At 48.1% G+C, this 24,307-nt stretch overlaps 1 long non-coding RNA gene across 2 annotated transcripts in view; it reads left to right on the top strand.

Moving 5' to 3' along the window:
* The window catches only part of LOC141944845 (uncharacterized), a 40,511-nt gene extending 16,523 nt beyond the window's left edge, over positions 1-23,988 (top strand). For both annotated transcript variants that reach the window (XR_012629344.1, XR_012629342.1), the window contains one exon: positions 23,772-23,988. This is a non-coding gene — a long non-coding RNA (uncharacterized LOC141944845). The remainder of the gene's footprint in view (positions 1-23,771) is intronic.
* Positions 23,989-24,307: the final 319 nt, after the last annotated feature.

The following is a 24,307-nucleotide window of genomic DNA, read 5'->3' on the forward strand; positions in this document are numbered from 1 at the left end:
GTAATCACATACCATGGGCTTCAGTGATAAATTCAGGCTGACTTAACATGTTCTGCAGGGAACATCCAGTTTTTATTCCTAAACTTTTTATTGTAAATTCATGGAAATGAGCTCTATCGACATGAGTGTCTTTACGCTGTTATAACAGCAGCCTTAGAGGGGACAGCGGTGGCTTCCCTGTTCCAAACAGAATAAGAGCACTTCAGTGAAACCGGGGGGTGATGGATGACTGCTGTGACTTGCAGTTGGGATGCAGCCTCTTAAACAGTTTGTGAGCCCTTTAGTGGTTTTAGAAACCTGAGTTTTAGAAAATAAGCAGAGCAGTAGAGGAGGAGTAGAGCTAGATGATGTGTGTTGTCTCTTAAACAATCTGAGTTTTAGAAAACAAGCAGAGCAGTAGAGGAGGAGTAGAGCTAGAGGATATGTGTTGTGCAAATGTAGTCATTCACTGCAGGTGTCTAGGTGTTCTGATGGTTTGTGTACATATACTTATTAATTTTTATACAAGAAGTGAAAGACACAACAATGCTGCACTGGGGAAGGCTGTGAACACCCTTATAGACAGGAAAGTGATATGAAGCAATTCAAGAGAGATTAAAGAATGGTTGGAAAACAACAATGCAAGTTCCAACTTGGAGAAATGCAAACTGGAGAAAAACAACTTGAAACTCAAATATGCAGCAAGAATAAATGGTGTTGAGGAGATCGAGGAATGATAGCGGCTAGCTGATTGGAAGTGATATTTCTCAAGCTGCAGAAGTGGGCAATGCGTGGGAAGGCACCCTCTTACATGTGGGAAGGCAGAGCATGTGGAATATTGCCCTGAGTCCTGGGTACTGCACTTCTAGGCAGACAGAGGCATGCTGGAGGGCATTCAACAACAGCAACCAAAACAAAAAAAAGGGAGGGAGGTTGTCTGTGAATGTGCTTTCCCATAATTTTTCTCCATGAATTAGTCAAAAGATGACAAAGAGGGAATGCAGTAACTGTCGCCAGTGTTAGAAAAAAGTAAATGCTAAACAGATTTACTTAAGGCTGTATGCAGGGGGATAATCAGGAGTAATGGGAGTGCAGCAAGAAAAGGAACATTTAACTGAATATCAAAAATCTCCTTGATGGAGAGATGTGCAATGCCCTGCAAGGAAGTGGTGGAAACTTCATCCCTTGGGGACATCTAACACTTGACCACACAAAGCACTAGGAAGTTTATTAGAGGAAATGACTGCATTGGATAGGCGGGGGAAGTATGATACAAAAGATCACTTTCAATTTATCTGAATGTATGATATGAACGGAAAAATATGTACCAGGATGTTTGTGATTTCCACATTCAACAGTCTTAAGCTGCCTTCCATTTATAGTGATGATAGACTAATTTATTCCCAGGTTGCTCTGTTTTCCACTCTACCAACTGTACCTTTCTTAATTCATGCTGTGAAGCAGTAACCTTAGAGCACAGAGGAATGGGAGGCTTTTTCTCAGAATAAGCAATAGTTTTGATGGAAATTCTCACTTTCTGGCTGGATAATGCCAAAACACAGGGCAGAAGGTTGTCATATTGGTTCTGTGGGTGTCGTCTCAGTGGGGTGCTCCTTCTTTACGGCGTTGGGAAGAAGATCGACATTCTGCGAAGAGGCACGTGGCTTTTGTAAGGTCCCACGTGGCTTATGCGAGCCTTTTGCAGTTGCCATTTAGATTGGCTGCCAGAATGTGGAATTTCTTCCCTGGTTATTTAACCGGCATGCTTAAAATCTTGCTATCCACACAAAAAGACACAAAGGTATACACACCCCCAAAAAAAGTTGACAGCCACAATGTGGCTCCCACCTGTGCAAGCACTTTCCCTTCCCGCTGGGCGCTGGTGGCTGGGGGGGGTACAGGAAGCACTGCCTTCCTGCAGGCTCCGAAGGCTTTTATTGTTGCCTGGTTATTTGCAGATCAGGTGGTCAAGCTGTAGCTTCAGAGCAACAGGAGCTAACCAGGGAGGGGGGAAAAACAGATGTAAATGTGTGCCTGGATGTGCTGAAAACCCAGCCTTGCTGCCGAGCAGCTCCTCGAGCGAGTGGTGTCCCATTGCTGCAGCACTGGTTTAACCCTGTGCTCATTAGCCTTGACAGTCTCTCTTGACAGCATGCCCTCTCTATAATCTAAAGCTGTGCTTGGAAGATAAGGGCTTTGTGTACTGGTTATAAACAGCGAGGCTGGAGTGGAAAATCACAGGGCTGGAAGTCAGAGAGCAGCTTTGCGGCTACATTGAGAAAGCCTCATAAAGGGTGAGGGCTCCTTCTCTTGGCACATTCAAAGCAGCTTCTCCTTCAATCTCTCCTAAGGCGTTAGTGCTTTTTGTTCTGCCCCCACCTCCACAAGTCCTTGTGCTGAAAGGTTTTTCTTGTTTTCTTCTGGAGTCAGTTTGGATGCATTGTCCTCTCCCAAAGGCTTTGTACTTTTGACAAACCAAGGTGCTTGTATACCATTGCTGAGGGGGAGGGAAAATAGCAGGGCGGGAGGAAAAACACTTACCCTGGGAAACCTTTAAGAATCTTGTTTGTTTTTTTTTTTCTTTATCAGAGCAAAGACTGATTGTCTTTTGAAATGTCCATAGTTTCGATGATATTTGTCTTCTTGCACCTTTTAATTGGTTTGGAAGATTTCCATGTTTATTCATTACTGGAGTATTGAGAGCTCCCCCACCACCCTTCTCACTCTGTATTGTCAGATCTTGGGGGAAGGCTGAACTTGGGGGGTTCTCCTTCATTAAAATAAAAAGGAAAATCTAATGTTTCCACTTCTACATGGGTGAAATGAAAAGAGCTGCAAGTGGTTCTCAGTAAAGGATAGGGGTGTGTTTGGTCAGTTCAAAACAGGTTATTTGCCTTTGGCACAAGAATATTATCTAATAGCCTTGGAACTCATCTAAAGAAATTGCAGTAAAAATAAAGACATCAGCTGTGAAAGGGTGCACAGCCTCTGAGCTTCCTACCCCTCTGTCCTCCAGCCTTTGTGTTGTCCCAGATTAATATACCTTTTCACTCACCCAAATGCTTGGGGGTTTTCAGTGGGCTTGTCAAGGCAAGCAGTGTGAAAAATATGGGAAGCTAGAGAATAGGTTCCCAACCAGTGTCCTGTTTGGAGCAATATTTTATGACCCTAAAGCAGATGCAGTGTCTTACTCCGTTCAGCTCTGTCCTCGGTGAGCACATACTAAGTGTTACAAGAGCAGCTGTAGCCCAGGACCTGGTGAGGACGTAGGAAATAAAGCAGAGGAAATATTAGAGGTATACCCAGGTGCGCAGATGGTCTGGGGAGGTCCCCAGAGTGGGGGGAATTAAAGTAGCAAGCTGTTCATCTTTGATTCAGCTGTCTCGCTGGACATCCAGGCTGTTTTCCATTCCCAGGGCTTCTGCCCGCATCGTCTCTCAAATCCAGTGTCCCCTTGTCCGTCAGCCAGCACAGTGAAAACCTAGACGCGGGCCCTTGGTATTGCCACCCTTCCTTCACTGCTGTTGCAGTAGCCTGGGTGCCTGCGACGCTGATCCTTCTAAACAACGTGGTGCTAAACCCTTCTTTTTTGGTTCACTGCTTTGACCACCACATTGCTCATCTCTTTGCTTCCTTCTGCTGGACGAGTCCTCCCCGCTTTTGCTTTTCAGGTCCCTCAGAGTCGCCTGACCCTGCCCTTCTCGTGTAACAGATCTATCCCCCATGGCCCTTTTTCAAAAGTGACCTGGTTTTCACAGCCCAAAGCCCCATTCTGGCTGGGAGATGCTCCCCCAGACATCTGCAAAACCATTTTCCTCTCCTTTGGATCTCTGAAAAGCTGCCACTCCCCGCACCCCACTGGTGCCTACCAGGTATGCCAGGAGCTGAGGCTGCCTGGTCACAGGCAGATAGCTTCCTTGTGTTACTGATACCTTGTCCTTCCCTCTCTCCTTTGCATGGGCCTAAACAAAAGTGAGATTGTGCAGAGGATATTCACGTGGCTTCATTAATTTCAGGCTACTAAATTAGGTGGAGCGAGTTAGGCTCCCTGCAGAGTCAATAAAGGAAGACGACATCTAATAAACCTCCTAAGTTGTCCTGTACTTCTCCACTGACTGCAAGGGAGCTTATTTATCTAACTTAGGTAATAAAAATATCCCCCTGAGCCTCCTTCCCCTTCTCTATGTCCAGCTCCTTCTCTGAGAAAGAAAGTGTTGGGGAATTGTGTGTGTAGCAGAGAAGGAAAGGCAGGTGCAGATATGAAGGGGGCAAGGAGGAGAGAAACTGATGGGAGATGAGGATGAGGAGACTGGGGTGATGTGGATAGGAAAGGAAGAACAGGCGATGAGGTGGTAGGGAGGAAGCAGAGATCTTGAGGCAGAAATGAGGTAGAAGTGGAGGAAAGAGAAATAAAGAAGAAACACCAAAGGAAACGAGGAGAAGAGAGCAGCAGGAGGCAATATGATGTTCATCAGAGAAGCGTTTGTAAGTGGGCAGGCAGGTAGAAGCTACCATGAAAGAAAGATGCATTTGAAGTGATACCAAATGAGAATGTGGAAGAGAAGGGCCAGCGGCAATGCTAAAAAGGTTGGGGAGAAGACCCTAAAGAGAGACAAATTCAGAGAAGAGGGTGGGTTCAGGAAACAAATGCTGTCAATATTTTCAGGAATGACACTGTGCCAGAGGAAGGTTTTAGTTGAACCCAGCAACAGAAATGTTCAGAAAGGAAAAAAAAAAAAAAAAAAAGAAAAGCAGAAATAAGTGGAGGACAAATGAACAGAGGAAAGGCACTAAAAGAAGAGTAGGCACAGAGAGCAAGGGTCTCAGCTTGCTGCCTTGGAGCCTTTCCAGGGACTTTAGAAGGAGCAGGTTGGGCCCTGGGGCATTTGAAATGACTATTACACAGAACTTCAGCCAAAACTCGTTCTCATAACTCCTATGTAAAAATTAGATATCTTCAAAGCTGCTCTGGAGACGTATGTATGCAGCCCCAACCCTGCCAATCCCTGTACTATAAAATCCTAGATGATTACTGCTCTCCCTGCAGACTGAGTTGGATTTGTGCTCTCCAAATATGTAAACACTCGCTGTTTGGGTTGCACCTTGCCACTGCAAATAGAACCACTGACCTACAAAGTTCGGCAGCTTAACTCTCGGTAAAACCGATGCAGATCAAGATGTCGCAGAGTTGGGCCCAAGACTGCTCCCTGGGGAAGCTTCTGCGCAAAAGTCTTTTAGATGGAGTCCATGCGAAGCAGCGGTTTCCAGCTGGGATGGTCCCTGTACTTTCTTAATTAGTGAATTTTTGATCAGTGATTTTTGAAGGCTGTTCCCTGCCAGGCTGTAATCACCCTTTCTTTCCTCCATCTTCTTTCCTCCCAAAGAATGACCACAGTGCCTCTGAAAGCAAACAAAGCACAGGACAGGTTTGGCAGGACCTTTCAAAAGGAAAATATTCCCTCTCCGTCTGAGTGGTTATGAATAATGATCTCTGTAGCACATTTAGTTCAGACTTCAAAGCCTTCGTCTCTGAGGTTGTGTCAAAGCTGATTTGAAACACAGACTGACATAAGTGAAAGAACTTGCAGGAAATACAATTCTTGCCCAGAACAGATTGTCAGAGTACCTATGGCCACCTGGGTTAAGCTGCTTTTTATAAATGATTAGATTTCTTTTCTTAACACCCTCTCTGGCTCTCTGTCTGTCGTTCCTCTTCCACAGGGAAGCGTGGCTTTTTAACACTGCCTGCGACAAAGGCAGAGGGTGCAAAGCTGCTGAGCATCTTCAGAAATGGTCCCTCTGCAGCACCGTCAGCGCCTGCGCCTGGAGCCCAGCCTGGCGCAGCTCCCCTGGGCACCGCCATCCCGGTGCGATGACCCCGCCAACTGCCTTTCCACGGGCTGCAGCAGATTTGCCTGCCTATCGAGCTGCGTTTGATGAAGATCAGAGTCAAAAGCAAGGCTAGATGAAATCTGCTCAGCTCATTTCTGTACCCCGCCCTCTGTAAAGCACTCAGCCTCTCGCCCTTCCCCCTCCTCACAAGGAGAGAGCTCTTGTGGTTAAACCTTTGCTAAACCAAGATGCAAACTGCTCGGATGCCAGGGTGATGAACGTGAAACAAAAAGCACATGAAAGCAACCACCCAGCAGTCCTGCCACAGCTGGATGGAGCCCAGTCGTTGTTAGGCTAACTACCCGGGCATGACGTTGCCCTTTCCAAACTCTGGCAGCATATGCTCCTTCTCCAAGCCAAATACGGCCGCCTCCATCCACTTGGAAAAAAAAAACCCTCAACAAGCAAAACGCCACAAGTAGACATTGCAGGCAGTTGATGCAGAATGTTCTAGTGTCCACCTTGCTCCTAGAAAAGCAGGAAGTGTTGTTGAATCTTCTTTCTGGTTTATTTTGGCCACAGACTGATGGCACGTGGTCTACATTTACCTCTGTTTGCTGCGGCTTTCTGACGGGGTGGTGAGCACACAGGCCGTGGTAACCTGGGGCTGCTGAGCATGGTCAGCACTCACCTCGCAGCACGGTGAAAGCCCACGGACAAAATGGGCTCCTTGTTCAACTTCAGTTCGTATCTGCTCTTTGGCAAAACCTCACGGTGTCTGCTCTAAACCGACTGCTTTTGTGCTGGGTATGTGTATGCACATCTAGGTGGCCCATAGCAAGTGTGGAGCAATTTTAGTATTTCTAGGCTCGAGAAGAAATGCCTCAAATCAGGGTGATTAAAAAAAACAGCAGAGGACAACAGGCAGCCTCCAAAATCCTAAGAGGGGTTTTGGTGGATTTTTGTAGAGGTAGAAACTGGGATGGATTCTGCCAGGAACTGCTGAGGCTGAACTCTGCATTTAACTCAGCGGCTGCCTCAGATGAGGGGTGCGGACCCAGATTTTGGAAAAATGTGCTGAATTTGCGTGCCTCCATTTTTGGATGCCAGCAACCTGTTTTTGCAGAGGCACCGAGTTGTTTTTTTGATCTCAGTAGGAGTTCTGGGTGCATAATACTCATGCAAATCAGGCTGCGGGTATCTGAAGTCAGGCAGCCAAAAACACAGGCGCCCCAAATTTGCAGGCTGCTTATTATGTAAACGCAGCTCAAAAATCTCTCCGCATTTCATTTTCCCATGTTGATAATGCTGCGACTCTAAAACATTCCTCAAATGGACTCTGGGAAGAGCGTTAAGCGATCTTTTAGCAGGAGACAAAAGCATCCCAGTCAGTGACAGCCACACAGTGTATTATTGACCAGGAAATCACGGATCAAAAGGCCTAGAGTTTATTTCTGACTCTCCTTGCCCATCCTATGTCCCTGAACATATCGAGTCGTTTCTCTGTGGTTCTGGTTGTCTACACCAAAAATACTTATTCTGAAGACATGCTACGAGCTGTTCTTAGTGTTTGCAAAACCCAGTGGAGAGGTGACCATGTTTTTGCTCAGTGGCTAAGCTGAATGTTTCGGGGAGAAGTGCTGGTTCAAGGCAAAGAAGATCAGGATTTTTTTCTCAAGAAGATCAGGATTTTTTTCCCCTAGAAGAATTAAGAAAGAAACCCAAATATTTATTATTTTGAAATGCCATATGTGATCCAGAGTGGTATAATCTCTTTCTTACTCCTATTATTTAATATCTTCCTTTTAGAAATTTAGGTCAATCTTTAAATGAAAATTTCCATCCTGAAGTGAAAAAGCCAAAAAGTTTCCATTTGACACTTCTGGAACAAACGGTTTTCGAGTATGCCAGACTAAACTTTTTCAACCCTATAATATTTTTCCTGCTTTCTTTCAGCTGGAACTATTTCCTTCACTTGACCTGAACTTGCAGTTCTTGTCAGTCCATCTGAAATGCCATTTTCCCAGAAAATACAGCATTTGCAAAAATACTTCATCCAGCTGAACCCAGGCAGAGGATTTTAGTCTCATCGAGTTGGTTACTGATTTGTAAACTGGCCGGCAGCCTGTAGCCTGCTAGCCAAGTTGCCAAATTGTTCTTTATTTCTATTGAATGAACGTCTAGGAACTCCAGTGAGTAAGCAGGGCCCTGCTTTATTAGGCACCACACATCCATGTAAAGCCAAGCTTACCCGCGTTGCAAAGAGCGTATTTCTACCAAGTAATGAAATCAGCTGGAACAAAAAGGTATTTGTGGGCTGCAAATAAACTAGAAGCTTCTGCTGAAAAGATAATCGAGAGACTATGTGCCTTGTCCAAAGGCATTGAAAGCAACGGGAGCCTAAGGGTGAGAGACTGGGAGGTAACGTGAGCTACGTTTGGATGCTGGCTTGGTATTTTGTTCACGGATAACAGGCAGCGAGAGTGCTGGGGAGCTCCTGTGCAGCCCTCCAGCAGGAATCTCTTTCCTGGCTTCAGAGCAGTGTTTATTGTTCTCCTTAACTCCCTCACTGGAAATTTGGTGCCGGTGATAGAAAAGTTTGGACATAGAAACGCGATTAATTAAATGCCCCTTTTGCAGTTTCTTTTCTGTTGTGTTTCTGAGGCAGAAGATAAAAGTGGGAATTGGTGGTGCTGATGGGGAATTTCCAAGTGGATTTTTCTGGGCTGGTCCAAGGGTTGACATAGCGCTTAGGGATACGGTGTAGTTCAGAACTGTCAATGTTAGGTTAATGGTTGGACTAGGTGATCCTTTTCCAGCCTAGATGATTCTGTGGTTCTGTGAAGGCAGGAGCCTGCAGCATGCGGGTCGGAAAGGCTGGGCATCGGACAGCACACCTGGGCTGCCCAAAGTGCTGGTGGAAACCCGCCTCGCGCACCCTAAGATGCCACCGAGGTTGAGGCACTGCTGCAGCGCAGTCGCACTGTGGCAGACTCCCTTTTTTTCTGATGGAAACAAAATCCATGGGAAGCTTTCCATGGGGGGTGCCACTGGCACGCAGGTACCCCCTGGCCCCAGGCGGGGCGGCTGGGAGAGCCCCGCTCTGCGGTGTGCACAAGGAAGGAAGGAGCTGATGGAACCTGTTCTGGCAGGCTGCGAGGGGGAGAGTGCTCGAAGTACCTCAGCTGCACCGATGTCCTCGCTCGCCCAGGGTGGGATGTCTCCCCGTGCCTCCTTGAGGCAGCAGCCACAGTTCTGGAGCCGGGGGCTCAGCGAGGCAGGGGAGAGGAGCCTGGCGTGGCACAGTCCTCTCTGAAAGTACCAACCTGCTGGCTGTGCCCAGGAGGACGTTCCTCTTCCCCACCCTCGCTCAGCCGCCACTCTACCTCCAAAAAAGCAGCTAAAGGAGGCGCAGCCCTGGGCATTGCAGTCCCTCATGGGTGCGGAGGCCTTTCTGGCGTGGCTTCTCCTCCAAAGAGAGGGAACCCACCCCAGAGAGGGTTGACTGGGCTCCTGGGGCAAGGCCTGCTGCTCAGGATGGTTTCAGAGGTTGCAACATGGAGCTGGGCTATGAGGAAGCCGAGATTACCACGGCATGTCCTCCTCTGCCCCGCTGTGCAGTCGGTTTCCCTCCAGGCGCTGTGTGAGAAAGTGAGCGTGGATTTAATTGCTGTGGTGGCACAACATCCAGATGTTTTGAATACTTCTGTAGATTCCTCCTTGTTTGTGATGTGGTTGGGGTTGCTGGCAGCAAGGTGGGGAGCATTTTACTTTGTGTCAGAGGGAAGTGATAACCCGCTCTGATAGACGGGCGTCTGCTGCTCGCTGGAGCCGCCGCTGCTGCCGCCAGCAGTGCTGGGTGGGGGTACGTTGGAGCTGGCGAGGTGCAGGACCCTAGAGCCCCCTTGGCAAGGTGGGGATGATCTGGTGCAGGGAGGGCAGCTCAAGGGTGAAGGCTGCTGGGCTCAGCCCTGGGCTGGGGGCTGGAAGTGGAGGCACCACGAGCAGCGAGTGAGGGCTTTTGCCCAGTTCAGCTCCACCTCATCACAGCTGTAGCTCTGGGACAAAGATCTCGCACATGTTTGATCCTGAACAAAACCTGACTTCAGTCAGGACACCAGATGCAAATCTCCTTCCTGGGGGGTCCTGGATGCAGAGCTGAGACTAAACGTTGCTTCTCTGGCCTCACCTCCAGCTGGACCTAGCCAATGCATCCCACTCCCCTGGCAGTCCCTGGCAGTCCGCACCCAGCCCGCGGCCCCATGCCACCGGAGTTACTGACTCCAGTTAGACCCCAAGAGTATGAACTTCCAGCCCTGCAGTTCAGCTACTGGTAACTGAAACTCCTGGGAAGTTCTGAGGTCTGTGGACAGGGTAGCAGTGGGAGCTAGAGTATGCTTTATGTAGGTGTGCAGGACAGGTCCGAGTAATACCCAGTATTAAAGAGTGACAGCATGAAACAAAATTAAGCTACTGTTTGAAATATTTGCTGCAACTGGTTATGGAGGATTATGCAGGCACTCTTTGTCTGGAACACGCATCCCAAGACACAACTCAGCTCGCAGATGAAGCACCTCTTCTAGCCAAGGATGTTGCTTTGGAAGGGCTCTGCCTGCACCTGCCTGAATGTCTGGAGATGAACTGTCACTTACTGCCTTCAGTCTGTCTGACAAGTGCCACGCACGGATCTTAGCTGGGCTCTCATGCTGACGTCTGCTGACGTTTGGTGTGTTCAGTTTTGGGCCCCTCACTCCGAAAAGGCCATTGAATGACTCGAGCGTGTCCAGAGAAGGGCAACGGAGCTGGTGCAGGGTCTGGAGCACAGGTCTGATGGGGAGCGGCTGAGGGAACTGGAGGGGTTTAGTCTGGAGAAGAGAGGCTGAGGGGAGACCCCATGGCCCTCTACAACTCCCTGAAAGGAGGGTGCAGAGAGGGGGGATGAGTCTCTTGAGCCAAGGATCAAGTGATAGGACAAGAGGGAATGGCCTCAAGCTGCGCCAGAGCAGGGTCAGACTGGCTCTTAGGAAGTATTTCTTTGCAGAAGGGGTTGTTGGGCGTTGGAATGGGCTGCCCAGGGCAGGGGTGGAGTCCCCATCCCTGGAGGGGTTGAAGAGTCGGGTTGACCCAGCGCTGAGGGATCTGGTGGAGTTGGGAACGGTCAGTGTGGGGTTAATGGTTGGACTGGAGGAGCTTCAAGGTCTTTTCCAACCGAGATGATTCTGGGATTCTGTGATTCTTTTTGTGCTTCTGTGTGCAATGGCAGTAATGGTTGTTGCAGTTCCCATCTTGGGTCAGGTGTTTGATGAATGTCAATCTGGTTTCATTCTTGCTGTGCCAGTTTATCACACTGAGTTACAGGGCCCTGCTTCCTGGGAAGGTACTTTGGGGAACCACACGCCAGCGTCGGCAGAAGCAGAAGTCGTTGCAGACCTAGGCTGTGTTTTCTCCAATCTCCTTCTGCAGTGAGTGAGTGCAGCTGTAACTTTCAAAAAGCTCTTTCTCCTTGTATCTTTTTCTCATTGATGGAATAAACAGCCCCTGAGCATCCAGTTCTCCCTTCTTAAGGCTGGGAGATCAGCTCAGCATCAGTGGCTGTAGGGATCCCACTAGTACAGTTCCTCTCCCTATCAGCTGAACCGGTTCCCTGAAAGCTAGTCCAAAGATCATGCGGGAGGTGTTTTTTGGTTTGTTTTTTAAGACAAAAAATGTTTCTGCATTTTATATACATAGTCTAAGGGCCCACACAAAGAAAAATTTTCTAATTGTTCCTGATGCAATGTATTTGGCAGTCAGAAAAAATGTGGGTGGGGAGTACAACACCTATTGCAATATCCTTCTCACCTCCTTGTAGGGGGGAGGGAAGAGAATGAAAACAATTTGTCTTTGGCAAGTGCTTGTGCTTTTCTGTAGGTCTCAGAAGGGGAGACTGAAGTTGTTGACTATAAATGCAAGCAAAGGTCTGCACACCTAGTGTAATATCTGTGCAAAGGTGCAAAAACCCCCTGATCAGTCTGCAGGGTTAAATTAAACTAATGAACATGATACGTTTAGGGGACGAAACAGAGAGGAGGGACCAGGAGCCAGGACTATCTGGTTGCACTGTTGGCTTGGAAAAGTGATTAATCATGTGCTTGAATAAGTCAAATCCAAGAGGTGCTGGGGTGCACACCCGCAGAAATGCTCACGCCAGAGGGCTCAGCTCTGCTGCCTGCGTGCTGCCTGCACGAGCACGTGGTCATGCGTAGGGGATTTCTGGAGGCAGCTGCCACACGAGGCTGCGGCAACGGGAGCTCCTCACATGATGCTAAACAACAGAATTGAACCCCCCAAAATCCCCTCGGTGTTTTTCTTGGACTTCACCATGCAGCAAAGGACCAGAAGGGTTCAAGGGGAGAGGGAATTGCTCAGGGGCAATTGGGGACATTAGGAAAGTACCCGCTGCTGCTGTGAGCAGAGCAACACCCGTCTAGCTTGCAACACCCATCACCTTCCCCCAGCTCATCTCACTGAGGCTGCAAAGATCAAAATAGTGGTGGGAGCTGGCAAGTGAATCTCCTGCGGATTTCAGAGCCTGGGAATTACAGCAATCTTGTGTGGAGGTGGTTACTTCTGTGGCCAACTCCTTATCCAAGACGAAAGGGCTGGTTTTTGGAGGGTGCTGGAAGTGCGTGTTGCAGTGCCAAGGAAGCAGCCGGGAGACTGTGATGTGTTTTGGATAATCAGATGTAACTTGTACTGAAGTGAACTCTCTTTCTGGCGGATTTTTATCTTGGAAAGGATGGGGCTTTTCTCTAAAGCCTACATGTAGGGTGGTCTTGCCACAGGAGACCGCCGGTGGAGGGCAACGGTGTGGGGAGACGTGGTGCTCCCTGGTGAGTAAAGGGGCAGCGCCTGTGAAAGGCAGCAGGGTCCAGCCATGGGAACTGGGGCTTCCCGTACAAACCATGGGGGTGCCCCGTTCTGCTGCTTGTGTCTTCGGTGTTCCTCTGCCCCTCTCTTGTTCCTCTGTCCGGCCACGAAAGGCATTAAACCCCAGACAGAGGAGCTATAGGCTCTTTTGAAGCAGACCTGTTGGGTTTGTTGGCCGCTCGCAGATGGTTCCAGAGAACAATTGTGAGGGGGCATAACTGAAAGGGAGAAAATAAACGGTGAGGGCTGCAGCTGAAAGCCTCGGAGAGCTGCGCACATATGAGCTCTTTTGAAGCACATCAACCAGCTGCCTGCACCTGCTGAGATAGCGGGACAGCCTCTAGCTCTGCCGTTCTGCAGTGCGCAAAGACTGCACCATGCCCCAGGAATTCACTTTTCCAGCCTGTTTTGCTCGAAAGGGTTGGTTAGACAGTGGAATAGGCTGCCCAGGGAGGTGGTGGAGTCACCATCCCTGGATGTGTTTAAGGGTCGTTTAGATGAGATGTTGGGGGATGTGGTGTAGGGGAGAACTTTGTAGAGTAGGGCTGATGGTTGGACTCGATGATCCCAAGGGTCTCCTCCAACCTGAATGATTCTGTGATTCTGTGATTCTATGATTCTATGAAAGTGAGTCACCGTGGAGCTGTGTTGGGTAGGGACAGGTGGTTAGATGACAGAAAACACAAAGAAAATGGCAGCATGGAGCTCCACGGGAAGCAGATGGCTACAGAGAGCTGGCCCAAGTGGGGAGATAGCTGGGCTGTGGTTTCCTAATTGCTTTAAACAGACTTTAAAAAGACAGAGTCTTTTCCTCTCCTCAGTTTGGGATGTAGGTTCTCGCTGTCCATCTTGCAGCAGCGTCACTGTTTGCACAGTTGGGCGGTGAGTCAGATGATCGTGGAGCTGAAGCAGCTGAAAACCAGCCCCTTCTTTTCTGTCCAGGTTATTTTCGCCTAGGTCAGTGTGCATAGGGCTGGTCCGTGCACCGGGAGGGTGGTGGGAACACGTGGGAAGGACCTGGGTTTACCAGACTAACATTTGTGGCTGAAAATGTGGGAGAGAGGCTTCTTGCTGTCAATTAGGGTAAGCCAGGTTGTGTTGGCTGCTCCAGAGGACAGGTCACAGGAGCGGTCAGAGCTGGGAAGCTGTTTCTCTACTGTATTTTTGTCCTTTTTTTCCCCTTGTTAGCCTCAGTTGCAGCTGTGTGTGCCTCTGGTTTCTGCAGCTGCTCCTGGAAGCAGCATGTTGTCTCCTGCTGGTTTGTAACAACTCATGCTTGTCGGTGGGCTGACACCTCTTCTTTCCCACACAGGCACATCCATTCCTGTATTCAGATGGATTTACCGCGTTATGTTCCCAATTTGGTTGCACGTTAAGACACTTAATTTCTGCAGATGCCAAAGGTGGCCTACAAGCTCAGGGACAGTTTCTGTGTCCATGGCCTGTGATTTATATTCAATTATGTTCTGTTTCAGCATTCATAAGATTTAAATTACAACCAAATAGTTCACTTGATTGTTCATGTTATGACCACAGCAGCTGATATAATCTGTGAAGCCGGAGGTAACACCTCTTGGTTTGAGTCCCGGTGGAGGGTGGGGGCAGATGTCACCTCTGAGGAACAAACTCCTTGGGGAAGCTGGGCTTAGCGATAGACTGGGTTAATAGCCCTCAGTCATAGCACAAGGGCTGTGAATTTTTTTTGTGCCTTTCTAGGGAAGCTGGCAACACTGCTATGAAACAGGAGATAAAAAGACAACAGGGCAGTTATTTTGTGGACTGGAAATTGCTCACTCATTGCATATAGACCCCATGTGGCTGGGACCCACAGGAGTCATCTGTCTTTCTTACATAAAAAGTATCAAGGTGGAAAAAGTAGGAGTGAACTAGAGACAGAAGATGCTCATTTTCTGCCTAGGACTGCTTAAATGGCTCTTGAAGAGGTGAATCAATTGTTTTTCCCCTTTACTTTTCTGGCAGTCAGCCTTAGGCTCTAACGAGCTCATTACAAATAACCTGGTGCCCATCTCCAACAGGTGGAGGGGAGCAGGATCGCTCTGCCCTCCCCTCTGCAGCAGCAGCCACAGCTGCTGAGCAAAGCCTCACAACACTTTCCTTTTTCTTTCCAAAAAATGACTTCTCAACCCAAGACGTGAGCCTTGGTTGACATTTTGTGGAGGACGGATGAAAAAGGGCAGAGCTGAAACTCTTCCTTTTTTTGTAAACAAAAGCCGGGAGAAAAACAGTTGTTTTGAATTGAAAGAAAATGTTTTCATTGGAAAAATGAATAATTTCCTGAAAGACTTACAACCAAATGAAAAATGTTTCCTTCTTTCTAAAATTCTCTTGGATAAATATTTATGCTTTTGCAATCGGCCTCTCACACCCGTAGCTGTGCTCTGTTGTTTGCTTTTCAGCAGGGACCGGGCATCTCTCCCTCTGTCCCTTCCCATGCTGCGCACGTCTGCTTTGGCCACAGATGCTGCACTTAGGGGACACCCCCCCCCCCCCCCCCCCCCACCCCTTTTGCTGGTGGTCTGGAGCACGAAAGTTGAGTTCATCCCTGAAAAGGTCTCTATCAGGTCACCTGCCGTGAAGGTAAAATGGTGGCTTTATCCTCCCTTGCCAGTGAGTCTCTGTCACTGCACTTCCCAAAGCAGAAGCATTTGTTGAAGGGTGTTGATTGCCAGCCGGCTGAACATGAGCCAGCAGTGTGCCCAGATCGCCAAGAAGGCAAATGGTATCCTGGCTTGTATCAGCAATAGCGTGGCCAGCAGGGACAGGGAAGGGATCTTACCCCTGGACTCGGCACTGGTGAGGCCGCACCTCGATGACTGGGTTCAGTTTTGGGCCCCTCACTCCAAAAAGGCCATTGAATGACTCGAGCGTGTCCAGAGAAGGGCAACGGAGCTGGTGCAGGGTCTGGAGCACAGGTCTGATGGGGAGCGGCTGAGGGAACTGGGGGGGTTTAGTGTGGAGAAGAGGAGGCTGAGGGGAGACCTCATGGCCCTCTACAACTCCCTGAAAGGAGGGTGCAGAGAGGGGGGATGAGTCTCTTGAGCCAAGGAACAAACGCCAGGACAAGAGGGAATGGCCTCAAGCTGCGCCAGGGCAGGGTCAGACTGGCTCTTAGGAAGTATTTCTTTGCAGAAGGGGTTGTTGGGCGTTGGAATAGGCTGCCCAGGGCAGGGGGGGAGTCCCCATCCCTGGAGGGGTTGAAGAGTCGGGTTGACCCAGCGCTGAGGAATGTGGTGGAGTTGAGAATGGTCAGTGTGATGTTAATGGTTGGACTGGAGGATCTTCAAGGTCTTTTCCATCCTTGATGATTCTGTGATTCTGTTTGGGAAACCAGATGCGTGTCTCCAGCGTGTCCCACCAGGCCTGTGCAGATGTCTTGGGTATCTCAAATGACATTTGTGTTTTGCTCCTGCCCTCCCTCCATGGAGACCAGCCCTTTCACTGAAGTTTTCCAAGGGGTGTCACTTGCCCAGTCCCTTGTCCACCGCTGAGCACCGCTCCCTAAGCCAGGCTCTTGCAAAGGTGGGGTGCAGGGCAGCGAAGAGGCTGGCTGAGCACGCAGACGTGGCGGGGCCTTGGCATTAGGCAAGGAAAACTCTGCAAAGCTGCTGGATCTGAGCTGTTTGGAAAGAGCAATGCAAGGTACCCTCAATAACGTACCCTAATGGATGTAGGAGCCTAAAGGAGCAGTCCAATTTCTAAATGCAAAACCAGTGGTTTCTGTTGACTTCAGCAAAAAGTGTGGGTTAATTGGTCCTTTTGGAAATTGGGCCGTATGTTCTTACGTCTTGAGATGGCTTGGCTTAATTTTATGAAGCGTTTCTTTTTTGTACACCAGACTTCTCTTTTGGTGTGAAAACATTTCTAATGAAAGTCTTCTAATTGGAAAACACATGACTTGACAACCCTGGGCACCTAAGTCCTTGATAACTGGGTCTGAGGTTGATTTTGTGCTGTCAGATCATCTGTCTTGGGAGCTGATGGATGTCAGCAGTGAATCCAGATCTCTGCAAACTCCCATCCAAACAAATTATCTTTTTCACTTCAGGGTGGGAACTGGCTTGGTTGAGGAAGCTGCTGTGGGGGCTAAGTTTTATTTTGTAGCAAACCCTCAATTTTTCCTGGGTAGGATATTTTTGGTGGACACTGTTCAGCTCTCTGTGTTGCACAGATTTTATACAGCCCTAATTTCCACTGGCTTTAGCAGAGCAAAGGTGTCACTTCATGCATGAAATTGTTAGCGCTGGAACTGCAGATCTGTCTGGCCTGTTTTCCTCCTGTTCTGTGTAATGTTGAGGAAATTTCAGCAGTGGGTTGGACTATGTGAATCAAATGCTGGGTGAAGTCCTGGCCGTGTGACATTCGGTTGCCTGTTAATTATTCTTGCTTGCTGATTCCACTGAATTTTTAGGAGTGAACTGGGATGTGAGCCGGGGAGGCATGTGAAGAGGAAAAACCTTCATCTGTGAGACAGCCTGTTCCCGAGAGCATTCACCAATACTAAGAACATTTTGAAAAGAAATAAGGAAACAGGCAACCTCTTTTGCTGATGTATTTGCTACTGTATTTGCAGGCAATCTCCCCAGGGTCATTCCCAGGCAGGGACAAAGCCTTGTACCCTAGCTGGAGGGTTGGAAGAAGCATGGTTGTTGGGTTGCCTGGGCTCTCATGGGACTGAAATGGCTCCTCGATGTGGGTTTCTCCCTTTCCCCTTTCTGTTTCACATCAGCCAGTTCCCAAGAGGCTGACGTGCTCTCTGGAGCCTTTCCTGCAGGAGCGGCCCAGACAGCACCCCAAGAAACAAGGGTGGCTGCACCCTGCAAGCATTCCGAGCTGGGAGCAGCCCCTCCAGGAAGCTGTTGTACAACAGAGCTTCAGTTCCTGCCTTGCATTCTGCTTGTTTAGTTGGAAAACCAAGAATAGTGTGAGTCGCACTGATTGCAGTCGGTAAGGATCTTCGTGTATGGGTGGGAATACAGAATTCACAGAATTTAGTGAAGAAAAGCATAGTGAGACCTAATGATTGGGAGTGGAGTTAAGATACAGTTAAATGGAAAGGAAGGGACAGATTTTAATCAGGGGATGATTAACCTTTGGTACAGAGGAGGTGGAGTCCTCATTCTGCAGGTCTTTGAATCAAGACTGGTTCATATCCTGCAAGCATGCACTAGCCAAGCCAAAGTTACTGACCTTGGCCCTGCCCTTGGGAAGGCATGTGGTGAACACTCCCAGCTTTCATCTTTGTGATCATCCAAACTGACTCTTTACTTGCCTCAGCTTTCATGCCATCCCTGCTTCTTTTCCTCTCTTTCTTCTGATGGGTCATGTGCTCACATCTTTATGGAGCCCACAGGAAACAATACCTGCTTTGTCTGAGCTGTCTTCACTCCAGTTCCTTCCCTTTGCCTTGTCAAACACCAGGAAGGGTTGGCTTGAGAACTTTGTCCATTTAGCAGAGCTTGGCTTCAACTCAATAACCCCAGGCTAACAGTGTTTATCAGGCGGTAGGAGATCAATTCTAATTCCTGAACAGTTATCGTTCTTCCTGTTGCGGCTGTTCTCCAGCACTTTGAGATGCTGAGAAACTTTATGCACAGGTGTTTGCAGGAGGCAAAGAGATTGATGTGTCCCTGCAGGTTTTACAACTGATCATATCAGTCATAATGACCTCTATTGTCTTACAGGAGGGCTCTGTGTTTTCTTTGTTTTCTTTTTTCCCCCCCTAAATGTTGGTTGTAGTTTGAAGGAGCCAGCTCAGTGCAGTCACAGAAAGAGGGTCTGCCTGGTGTTAAATTGGTATCTCAGCCTGGTGTCTGTGCTGGAATATACCTGATGCTCTACTGAGGCTGGCAGAGATGCACGCACTTACTTTTGTTGATAAATGGACAACATTGAAGTAAACGTCTGCACCGCTCCAATTCTCTATAGGAATTGCCAGATTATTTTTTTTTTTGCCATTTGTATGTTTAGCCTGCCTCAGTCTGACAAGATTCACAGGAAGAAATTGGTGTCCTGCAGAGGGAACCATTACACACAACCTAAGCTTTACCCTTCCAGTCTAACCAGGGGCACTTGGCTGGTGGAGGGCCGGTCAATAAGCAAACAGGTTGCTCGGCTTATGATGATCAACCGTGGAACATGGTCATTAAGCACTGTTAATGCTGTCCTTTTGAGCAAATGAGGACTGTTACAGCAGGGATACAACATTACTGCCACAGGGGATGAGGAAAAAGGCCGTTTCATTCCCTGGTGACATGGCCACCGTTGGAGCCAGCTCGGGCTGAGCGAGGGGGCTGGTGGGCGGCAGGTCCCTGTGTGCTCAGCAGCAAGGCCTGCGCTGCTGACGTCTCTCCGTGTAGGGGGCGTGTAGGGGGCAGCTGCCTGCTGAGCACCCACACCCTGCTCCCCTTTTCTTAAGGCAGCAAGGTGAGGAAAGCACGGACTGGAGGGATGAAGGTAGGAAGACAGGCTCTTGCCGCTCTTTTTCTGCCTTGGCTGCAAAATGACACATAATTTTTGAGTTGGTTGGGGGAAACACATAGGAACATCTAGAATGAAGAAACTGATGTGATTTTGTTCATCAGTGGGCACAGTCCTGTCTTACATTTTGTGCTGGAGTTGCAGCAGCCCTGACATTGATTTCTTGGCACCTCATGTCCTTGCCTCTTTTAGAAGTAGGTGCTGGGAAGCTCATCCTCCAGCATCACCCGACTTTCTTCTGGGCTCTTAGGAGACTGTCCAGTGAGGGGAAAGCTTGAACAGAGCTACATCCCTTTCCTTCCTCCCTCGCCAGCCTCCTCCTCCTTGCTGGGCCTGGTGGGATGGCAGTGTGTGTTTAGCTGTTTCTTCTGAAAAAGCTCATGAATTAGGGCACCATTCTCCTATCACGTGGGTATAATTTGGCATGGCTTCCAGTTCTGCTGGGCTTTGCATGGGGCAAGAAGGAATGCTGCTGTCTGCAGCAAAACTGGGCAAGGGGATACCCAGGGTGAATCCAGTGTAGCTGGCAGATACCTGGGTGGATGGGAATCCAGTACGGAGAGAGCTGTGGTAGCTCCACCTGGCCCTGTGCTATTAGAAAATTTACACCGACACACCAGTCCTTTCTTTCAGGTGATTAATGAAGCATGCTTGGGTTTTGGCTTCATACCATGGTAGGGCATCCTCTCTGTGTGGCCTCACACCTTTCATAGGTGGCTCTTTCTGCATTGCTGGGAAGCTGCTTGGGTTTCAAACTGAAGTCAGGATTGTCTGAATCAGTATAAGTCTTTGAGGGGAAAAAAGGCATGTGCTAGTTTGTTTGCTCATGCCTCATAGGTAGAATCATCTGGGAGAAATGAAAACCTTCCTGCTAAGTATTACTTTAAAATGGGTTTCTACGTAATTAAAAAATGCTGCTGTCAGCTCCTCACCGGCAGCCTTTCTAAGTCCTGGGGGTGCGTGGCCAGTCATTGAGGTCCTCTTTGACACCCTTGCAAACCCTTTGACACCCTTGCAAACCCTTTGCCATCTCTCCTGGTCAGCGCTGGGCAGTGTTACGGAGGCAGCAGGCACCATCGTGCCCGTGGTAGCCGTAGTCTGTAAATGTGTGCGTCATCCACGATCCCCGTGCTGGTGTTGGCCTGGTAGCATTCCTTTACAGCTGAATTCATTTTGAAAATGGGAGAGGAAGATGGATTGGGCACGCACTGCTGGGCCTCTTCTGTCCTGCAGCCTCCAAAGGATGTTGTTCTCTAACGTCTCTCTGGGCTCAAGACTAGTTCTTGAGCTGAGACTAACCCTCACTGGAGCGATAGCCAAAACCACCAAGGACTTCCTCTGTACACCTTCAACCTGCAGCGTTTGCTGTTGTTCAGAGTGCACAGAAAGCTGTGAGAGGGTGTAGGATACATCTATTTCCTCTTCTAAAATGAAGGGAAATGGCCTGAAGGGATTGAATTAGGGAGCAGCACACTTTGTTTCCTTCTTGCTTGCTGTCTTGGTTGAGAGAGGGGTTTGTTTAGTGCTTAGTCCTTTGCTTGTGGCTTAAAAACAACAGTGAAAGAAAACCAAGAACAAAAACTGAGCAAGGGCCAGCTGAGTGGATAACCCAGAGATAACCAGATTATCATGGGGTCATCCTGAGCCATCGCTGGGATCCAAACAATTTAAAGAAGATGCAAATCATTGTGCCACCTCATTTTTGGTTTTCCCTTCTATATCCTCTCCAAGAGAAGGAAGGAGAACGAGGTACACCCATCTAGGCACTAGTGGGGCACTCTGCTCAGCTCTCAGGGCAGGCAGCAAAGTAACAACTCCAAGGGACAGCCTTAACTTTTCCAAACAACTTCCCAGGGAAGATCCAGGCACTGTTCATACCTGTTTGGGCATGGGAAGCCTGCAGGTTTCTTTTCCTGATTGAAAACAGCTTCTATGTGCTGTAGATACTTGGGTACCATAGTTTTTAAAAAGAAAGGACCTTGTAGCAATGATTGCACCAACAAAATTTGGCATTCCCACTTTTATATTAAATTTTTTTTTATTGAGATGATGTAATTACAGGCATTTTAAAAATTATTTGCAACTCACTGGCCCTGAGAATAGGCTTTTTTGTTTGTTTTTGTTTAGTTACATTCATTTGATTCAGTCCCTTAGCCCCACACCTTAAAAAAACAAAAAGCCATCATCAATAAAAACAGACTAGAATTTTATTTAAAAAAAAAAGACCTCGAACTGATGCATTCTGGATTTGCACACGGTTGCAGTCTGACAAAGAGATCTGGAGAATGCGTGCGTGGAGGTTGAAATCTGGGGAGGGTGGCAGCAACTTAGTGTTCACAGAAAGGGCCCTGGTAGTGTTCTTTGGATGGAGAGGCAGTTTCAAACTTAAAATCAAAAGGTTTCAAACTTCAAATCAAGAAAACATTCTGCTGTGGAACTGCAGCGTGTCCTACCTGACCGGCTTGTGGCTTGTTCGGATTTGTAGCAAGCTGATGGCAATGAAGGTCCCACGTAACTGCACAGTGTGAGGCTGCTTTGTTGGAAGTTGGGAGTGACCTCTGGAAGTCATCTGGTCCAACCCCCCCTGCTCAAGCAGGGCCACCTAGGGCCAGTTGCCCAGGATGGTGTCCAGACGGCTTTTGCACGTCTCCAAGGGTGAGACTCTTTCTCCCTTTTCCCACTTGCTTTGGTGGCAAAGGCAGAAAGTTTGGCTGCTTTGCTTCTGGCAAATTCTACACAGGGGAATCAGAAATTGGGGAGGGAAGGCAGGTATCAGGGTTGGTGGAAAGACAGTGTTACCTTTGCTAGCCCAGACAGGCAGCTCAGTGCGTTAATGCTGTGTTTGCACTCCACGCATCTGCCATTTGGATGTGAGGTAGATGGGAATCTGTCTACTGCAGCTGCTCTAGCCTGGTTTTATTTATTTTAAGTCATAGCGGGTAAACTAGCTTCCAAGACCCCAAGAGCTGTTCAAATCCTGCAGCTCCCACAACAGGTCCCACGTCCCTGCAGTTCTGGCAGCTGCAGTGCCACTCGCTGCTGCACCACGCAGACCTGGCAGAAGGCAGGGGACAGCACCCACCAGAAAGGGCCCCTGTGACACCCGTCTGCTCCAAGTTCAAAGGCTATTTTCATTCCAACTAGCATCAACCTTGAGAGAACTTCTTCTCTGTGGTTGTGGTGGAGAAGAAGTTGTCTTAAGACGTCCTTTATGGGTGAACTGGAAGAGTTTTCAACAGCCACCAAATATTTCTTCCCTTTGACTTAGATTCTGCAGGTGAAAGTGATTGCATTTTTGGTAAAGGTGAATTTTTCCACTCCAGAATTTCCCCTAAGAAATTTCCCTATGGGATTTCAGGATTCCTTGCTTTTTCCCATCTTACCCAATGCTGAGGATGAACTTTGTTTGCTAGCATACACAGTGAGCGTATGGGCTTCTACTGGTGGATTGTCTCTCGTTCTCTGTGTTTTGCAGTGTGCCCTGTGGCCATGACAAAAACCTGTGGCTCATCAGAGCACTTTATATAGAAGGTCCCTATCATCTTTTTTTTTTTTTTTTCCTCACCATCTGGTAACAGTAGCTGCAGCAGGCAAAAGAAAATAATGCAGTTATGCAGCTGTCACAGCCAGAGCAGTAAAGGATCTAAATCATTCCCTGCACAAACTCGGTTGCTTTCTACCACCGAACACCCTAAGAAACACAAGAAACCAGCACGAGCCTTTCTTTATGTGGATACTTCTGATCACACTTCATCTGTCATTCGTATTCACCTCCTCACCACACCTCTTCACCTCAGCTCCTGAGACATGGCTGCAGCTTGGCTGCCCTTGAGCGGGGTGGCAGAGTAACTCCCTGGCCCCTCGGTTTCAAGGGACCTTTGGTTTCAGGTCTGGTTAACCCCTGAAGTCCCTCAGGGTCTCCCAATCTCGCACCTCCTGAGCTCCACGGACTTCAGAGTCGTGACAGAGACAGGTTGTCTGCTCATCTTTCTGATACACACTCTTGCCTTTTGAGGCAGAAAAAGTAAAGTACAGGGTGTGCTTGGACTTGTAACATATTGACTATGATTTAATAAAAAAATGTGACTGGGAAAAGCTTAGGGAGAGATGTATGCCCTGTCATTCCTCATCAGATAGCGGCTCTGAAAATATCTGTCCTCTTTGTACGATGCCTATCTACACCCTTAACAAAGCTGTTCCTTCTACGACCCGTGGCTCAATATTAAGTCTTTTGTGAGACTGGACTATCTCTGTTTAAACATAGGGGACACTACTCATTGCCGAGTGCCATTTTTTCCTGGATAGATTAACCTTCTTGTTAAATATGTGGTAAGATCAAATGTTGTGTTGGTTTAATAGATGATAAATAGATGATAAAATAGATGATAAAAGATGAAAAAAGATGTTAAAAGATGATAAAAGTGGCAATGTATCTCATTTTTTGGTTGAAACAGATTAGATTAGCCCATTGATTTTTTCCATTTCTAGTATGTGTGTTCCCATAAAAGAAACTTTCTGTTTTAATGAACTGGTGTGGACGTGCTTTCTTCCAGACACATGTGATTCCTGCACGGTTTCTCTACGCATCTTCTCCCTCTGCAAGCATCATTTCTGCTGCTAGATCTTCCTTCCATTAAGAGGACCACTGATGATGGACCGCTGGATGCCCACACACCACAGACTTTCCTGCCATGGTGGCCCAAGCAACGTGAAATGAAAAAGGCCAGTAGTTTCTCTTGTATTGGACATCAAGGACTGCTGAGCTTCCTGCAACCAAACTAGGCATAGCTCTTCACCTCATGCAAAGCACCCTCAGTGCAGCAAACCAAATCGGGGGTGTAAAAAATGGGGCACCTCACAACCACAACAAAACCAAAAACCAAGAAAGCAACGTGGCTGTAGGGTTTCTTTTTTTCTTGTCTTTTAAATCATGTTAAAAATGGGCAAGCTGAGACAAGCTCCCTTGATGGCAGAGCTGTGGGGTGGGGGAGGGTCGTGGGAGGCATAAAAAAACCCAAATCCCAAAACAAAGCCAAAATCAATTACAAGTTACAAGCATAGCTATTTGGTCTCTAGTTCTCTACCATCA

The sequence above is a fragment of the Strix uralensis genome, chromosome 5 (genome assembly GCF_047716275.1).
Source record: "Strix uralensis isolate ZFMK-TIS-50842 chromosome 5, bStrUra1, whole genome shotgun sequence".
In the NCBI taxonomy this organism is placed as follows: Eukaryota; Metazoa; Chordata; class Aves; order Strigiformes; family Strigidae; genus Strix; species Strix uralensis.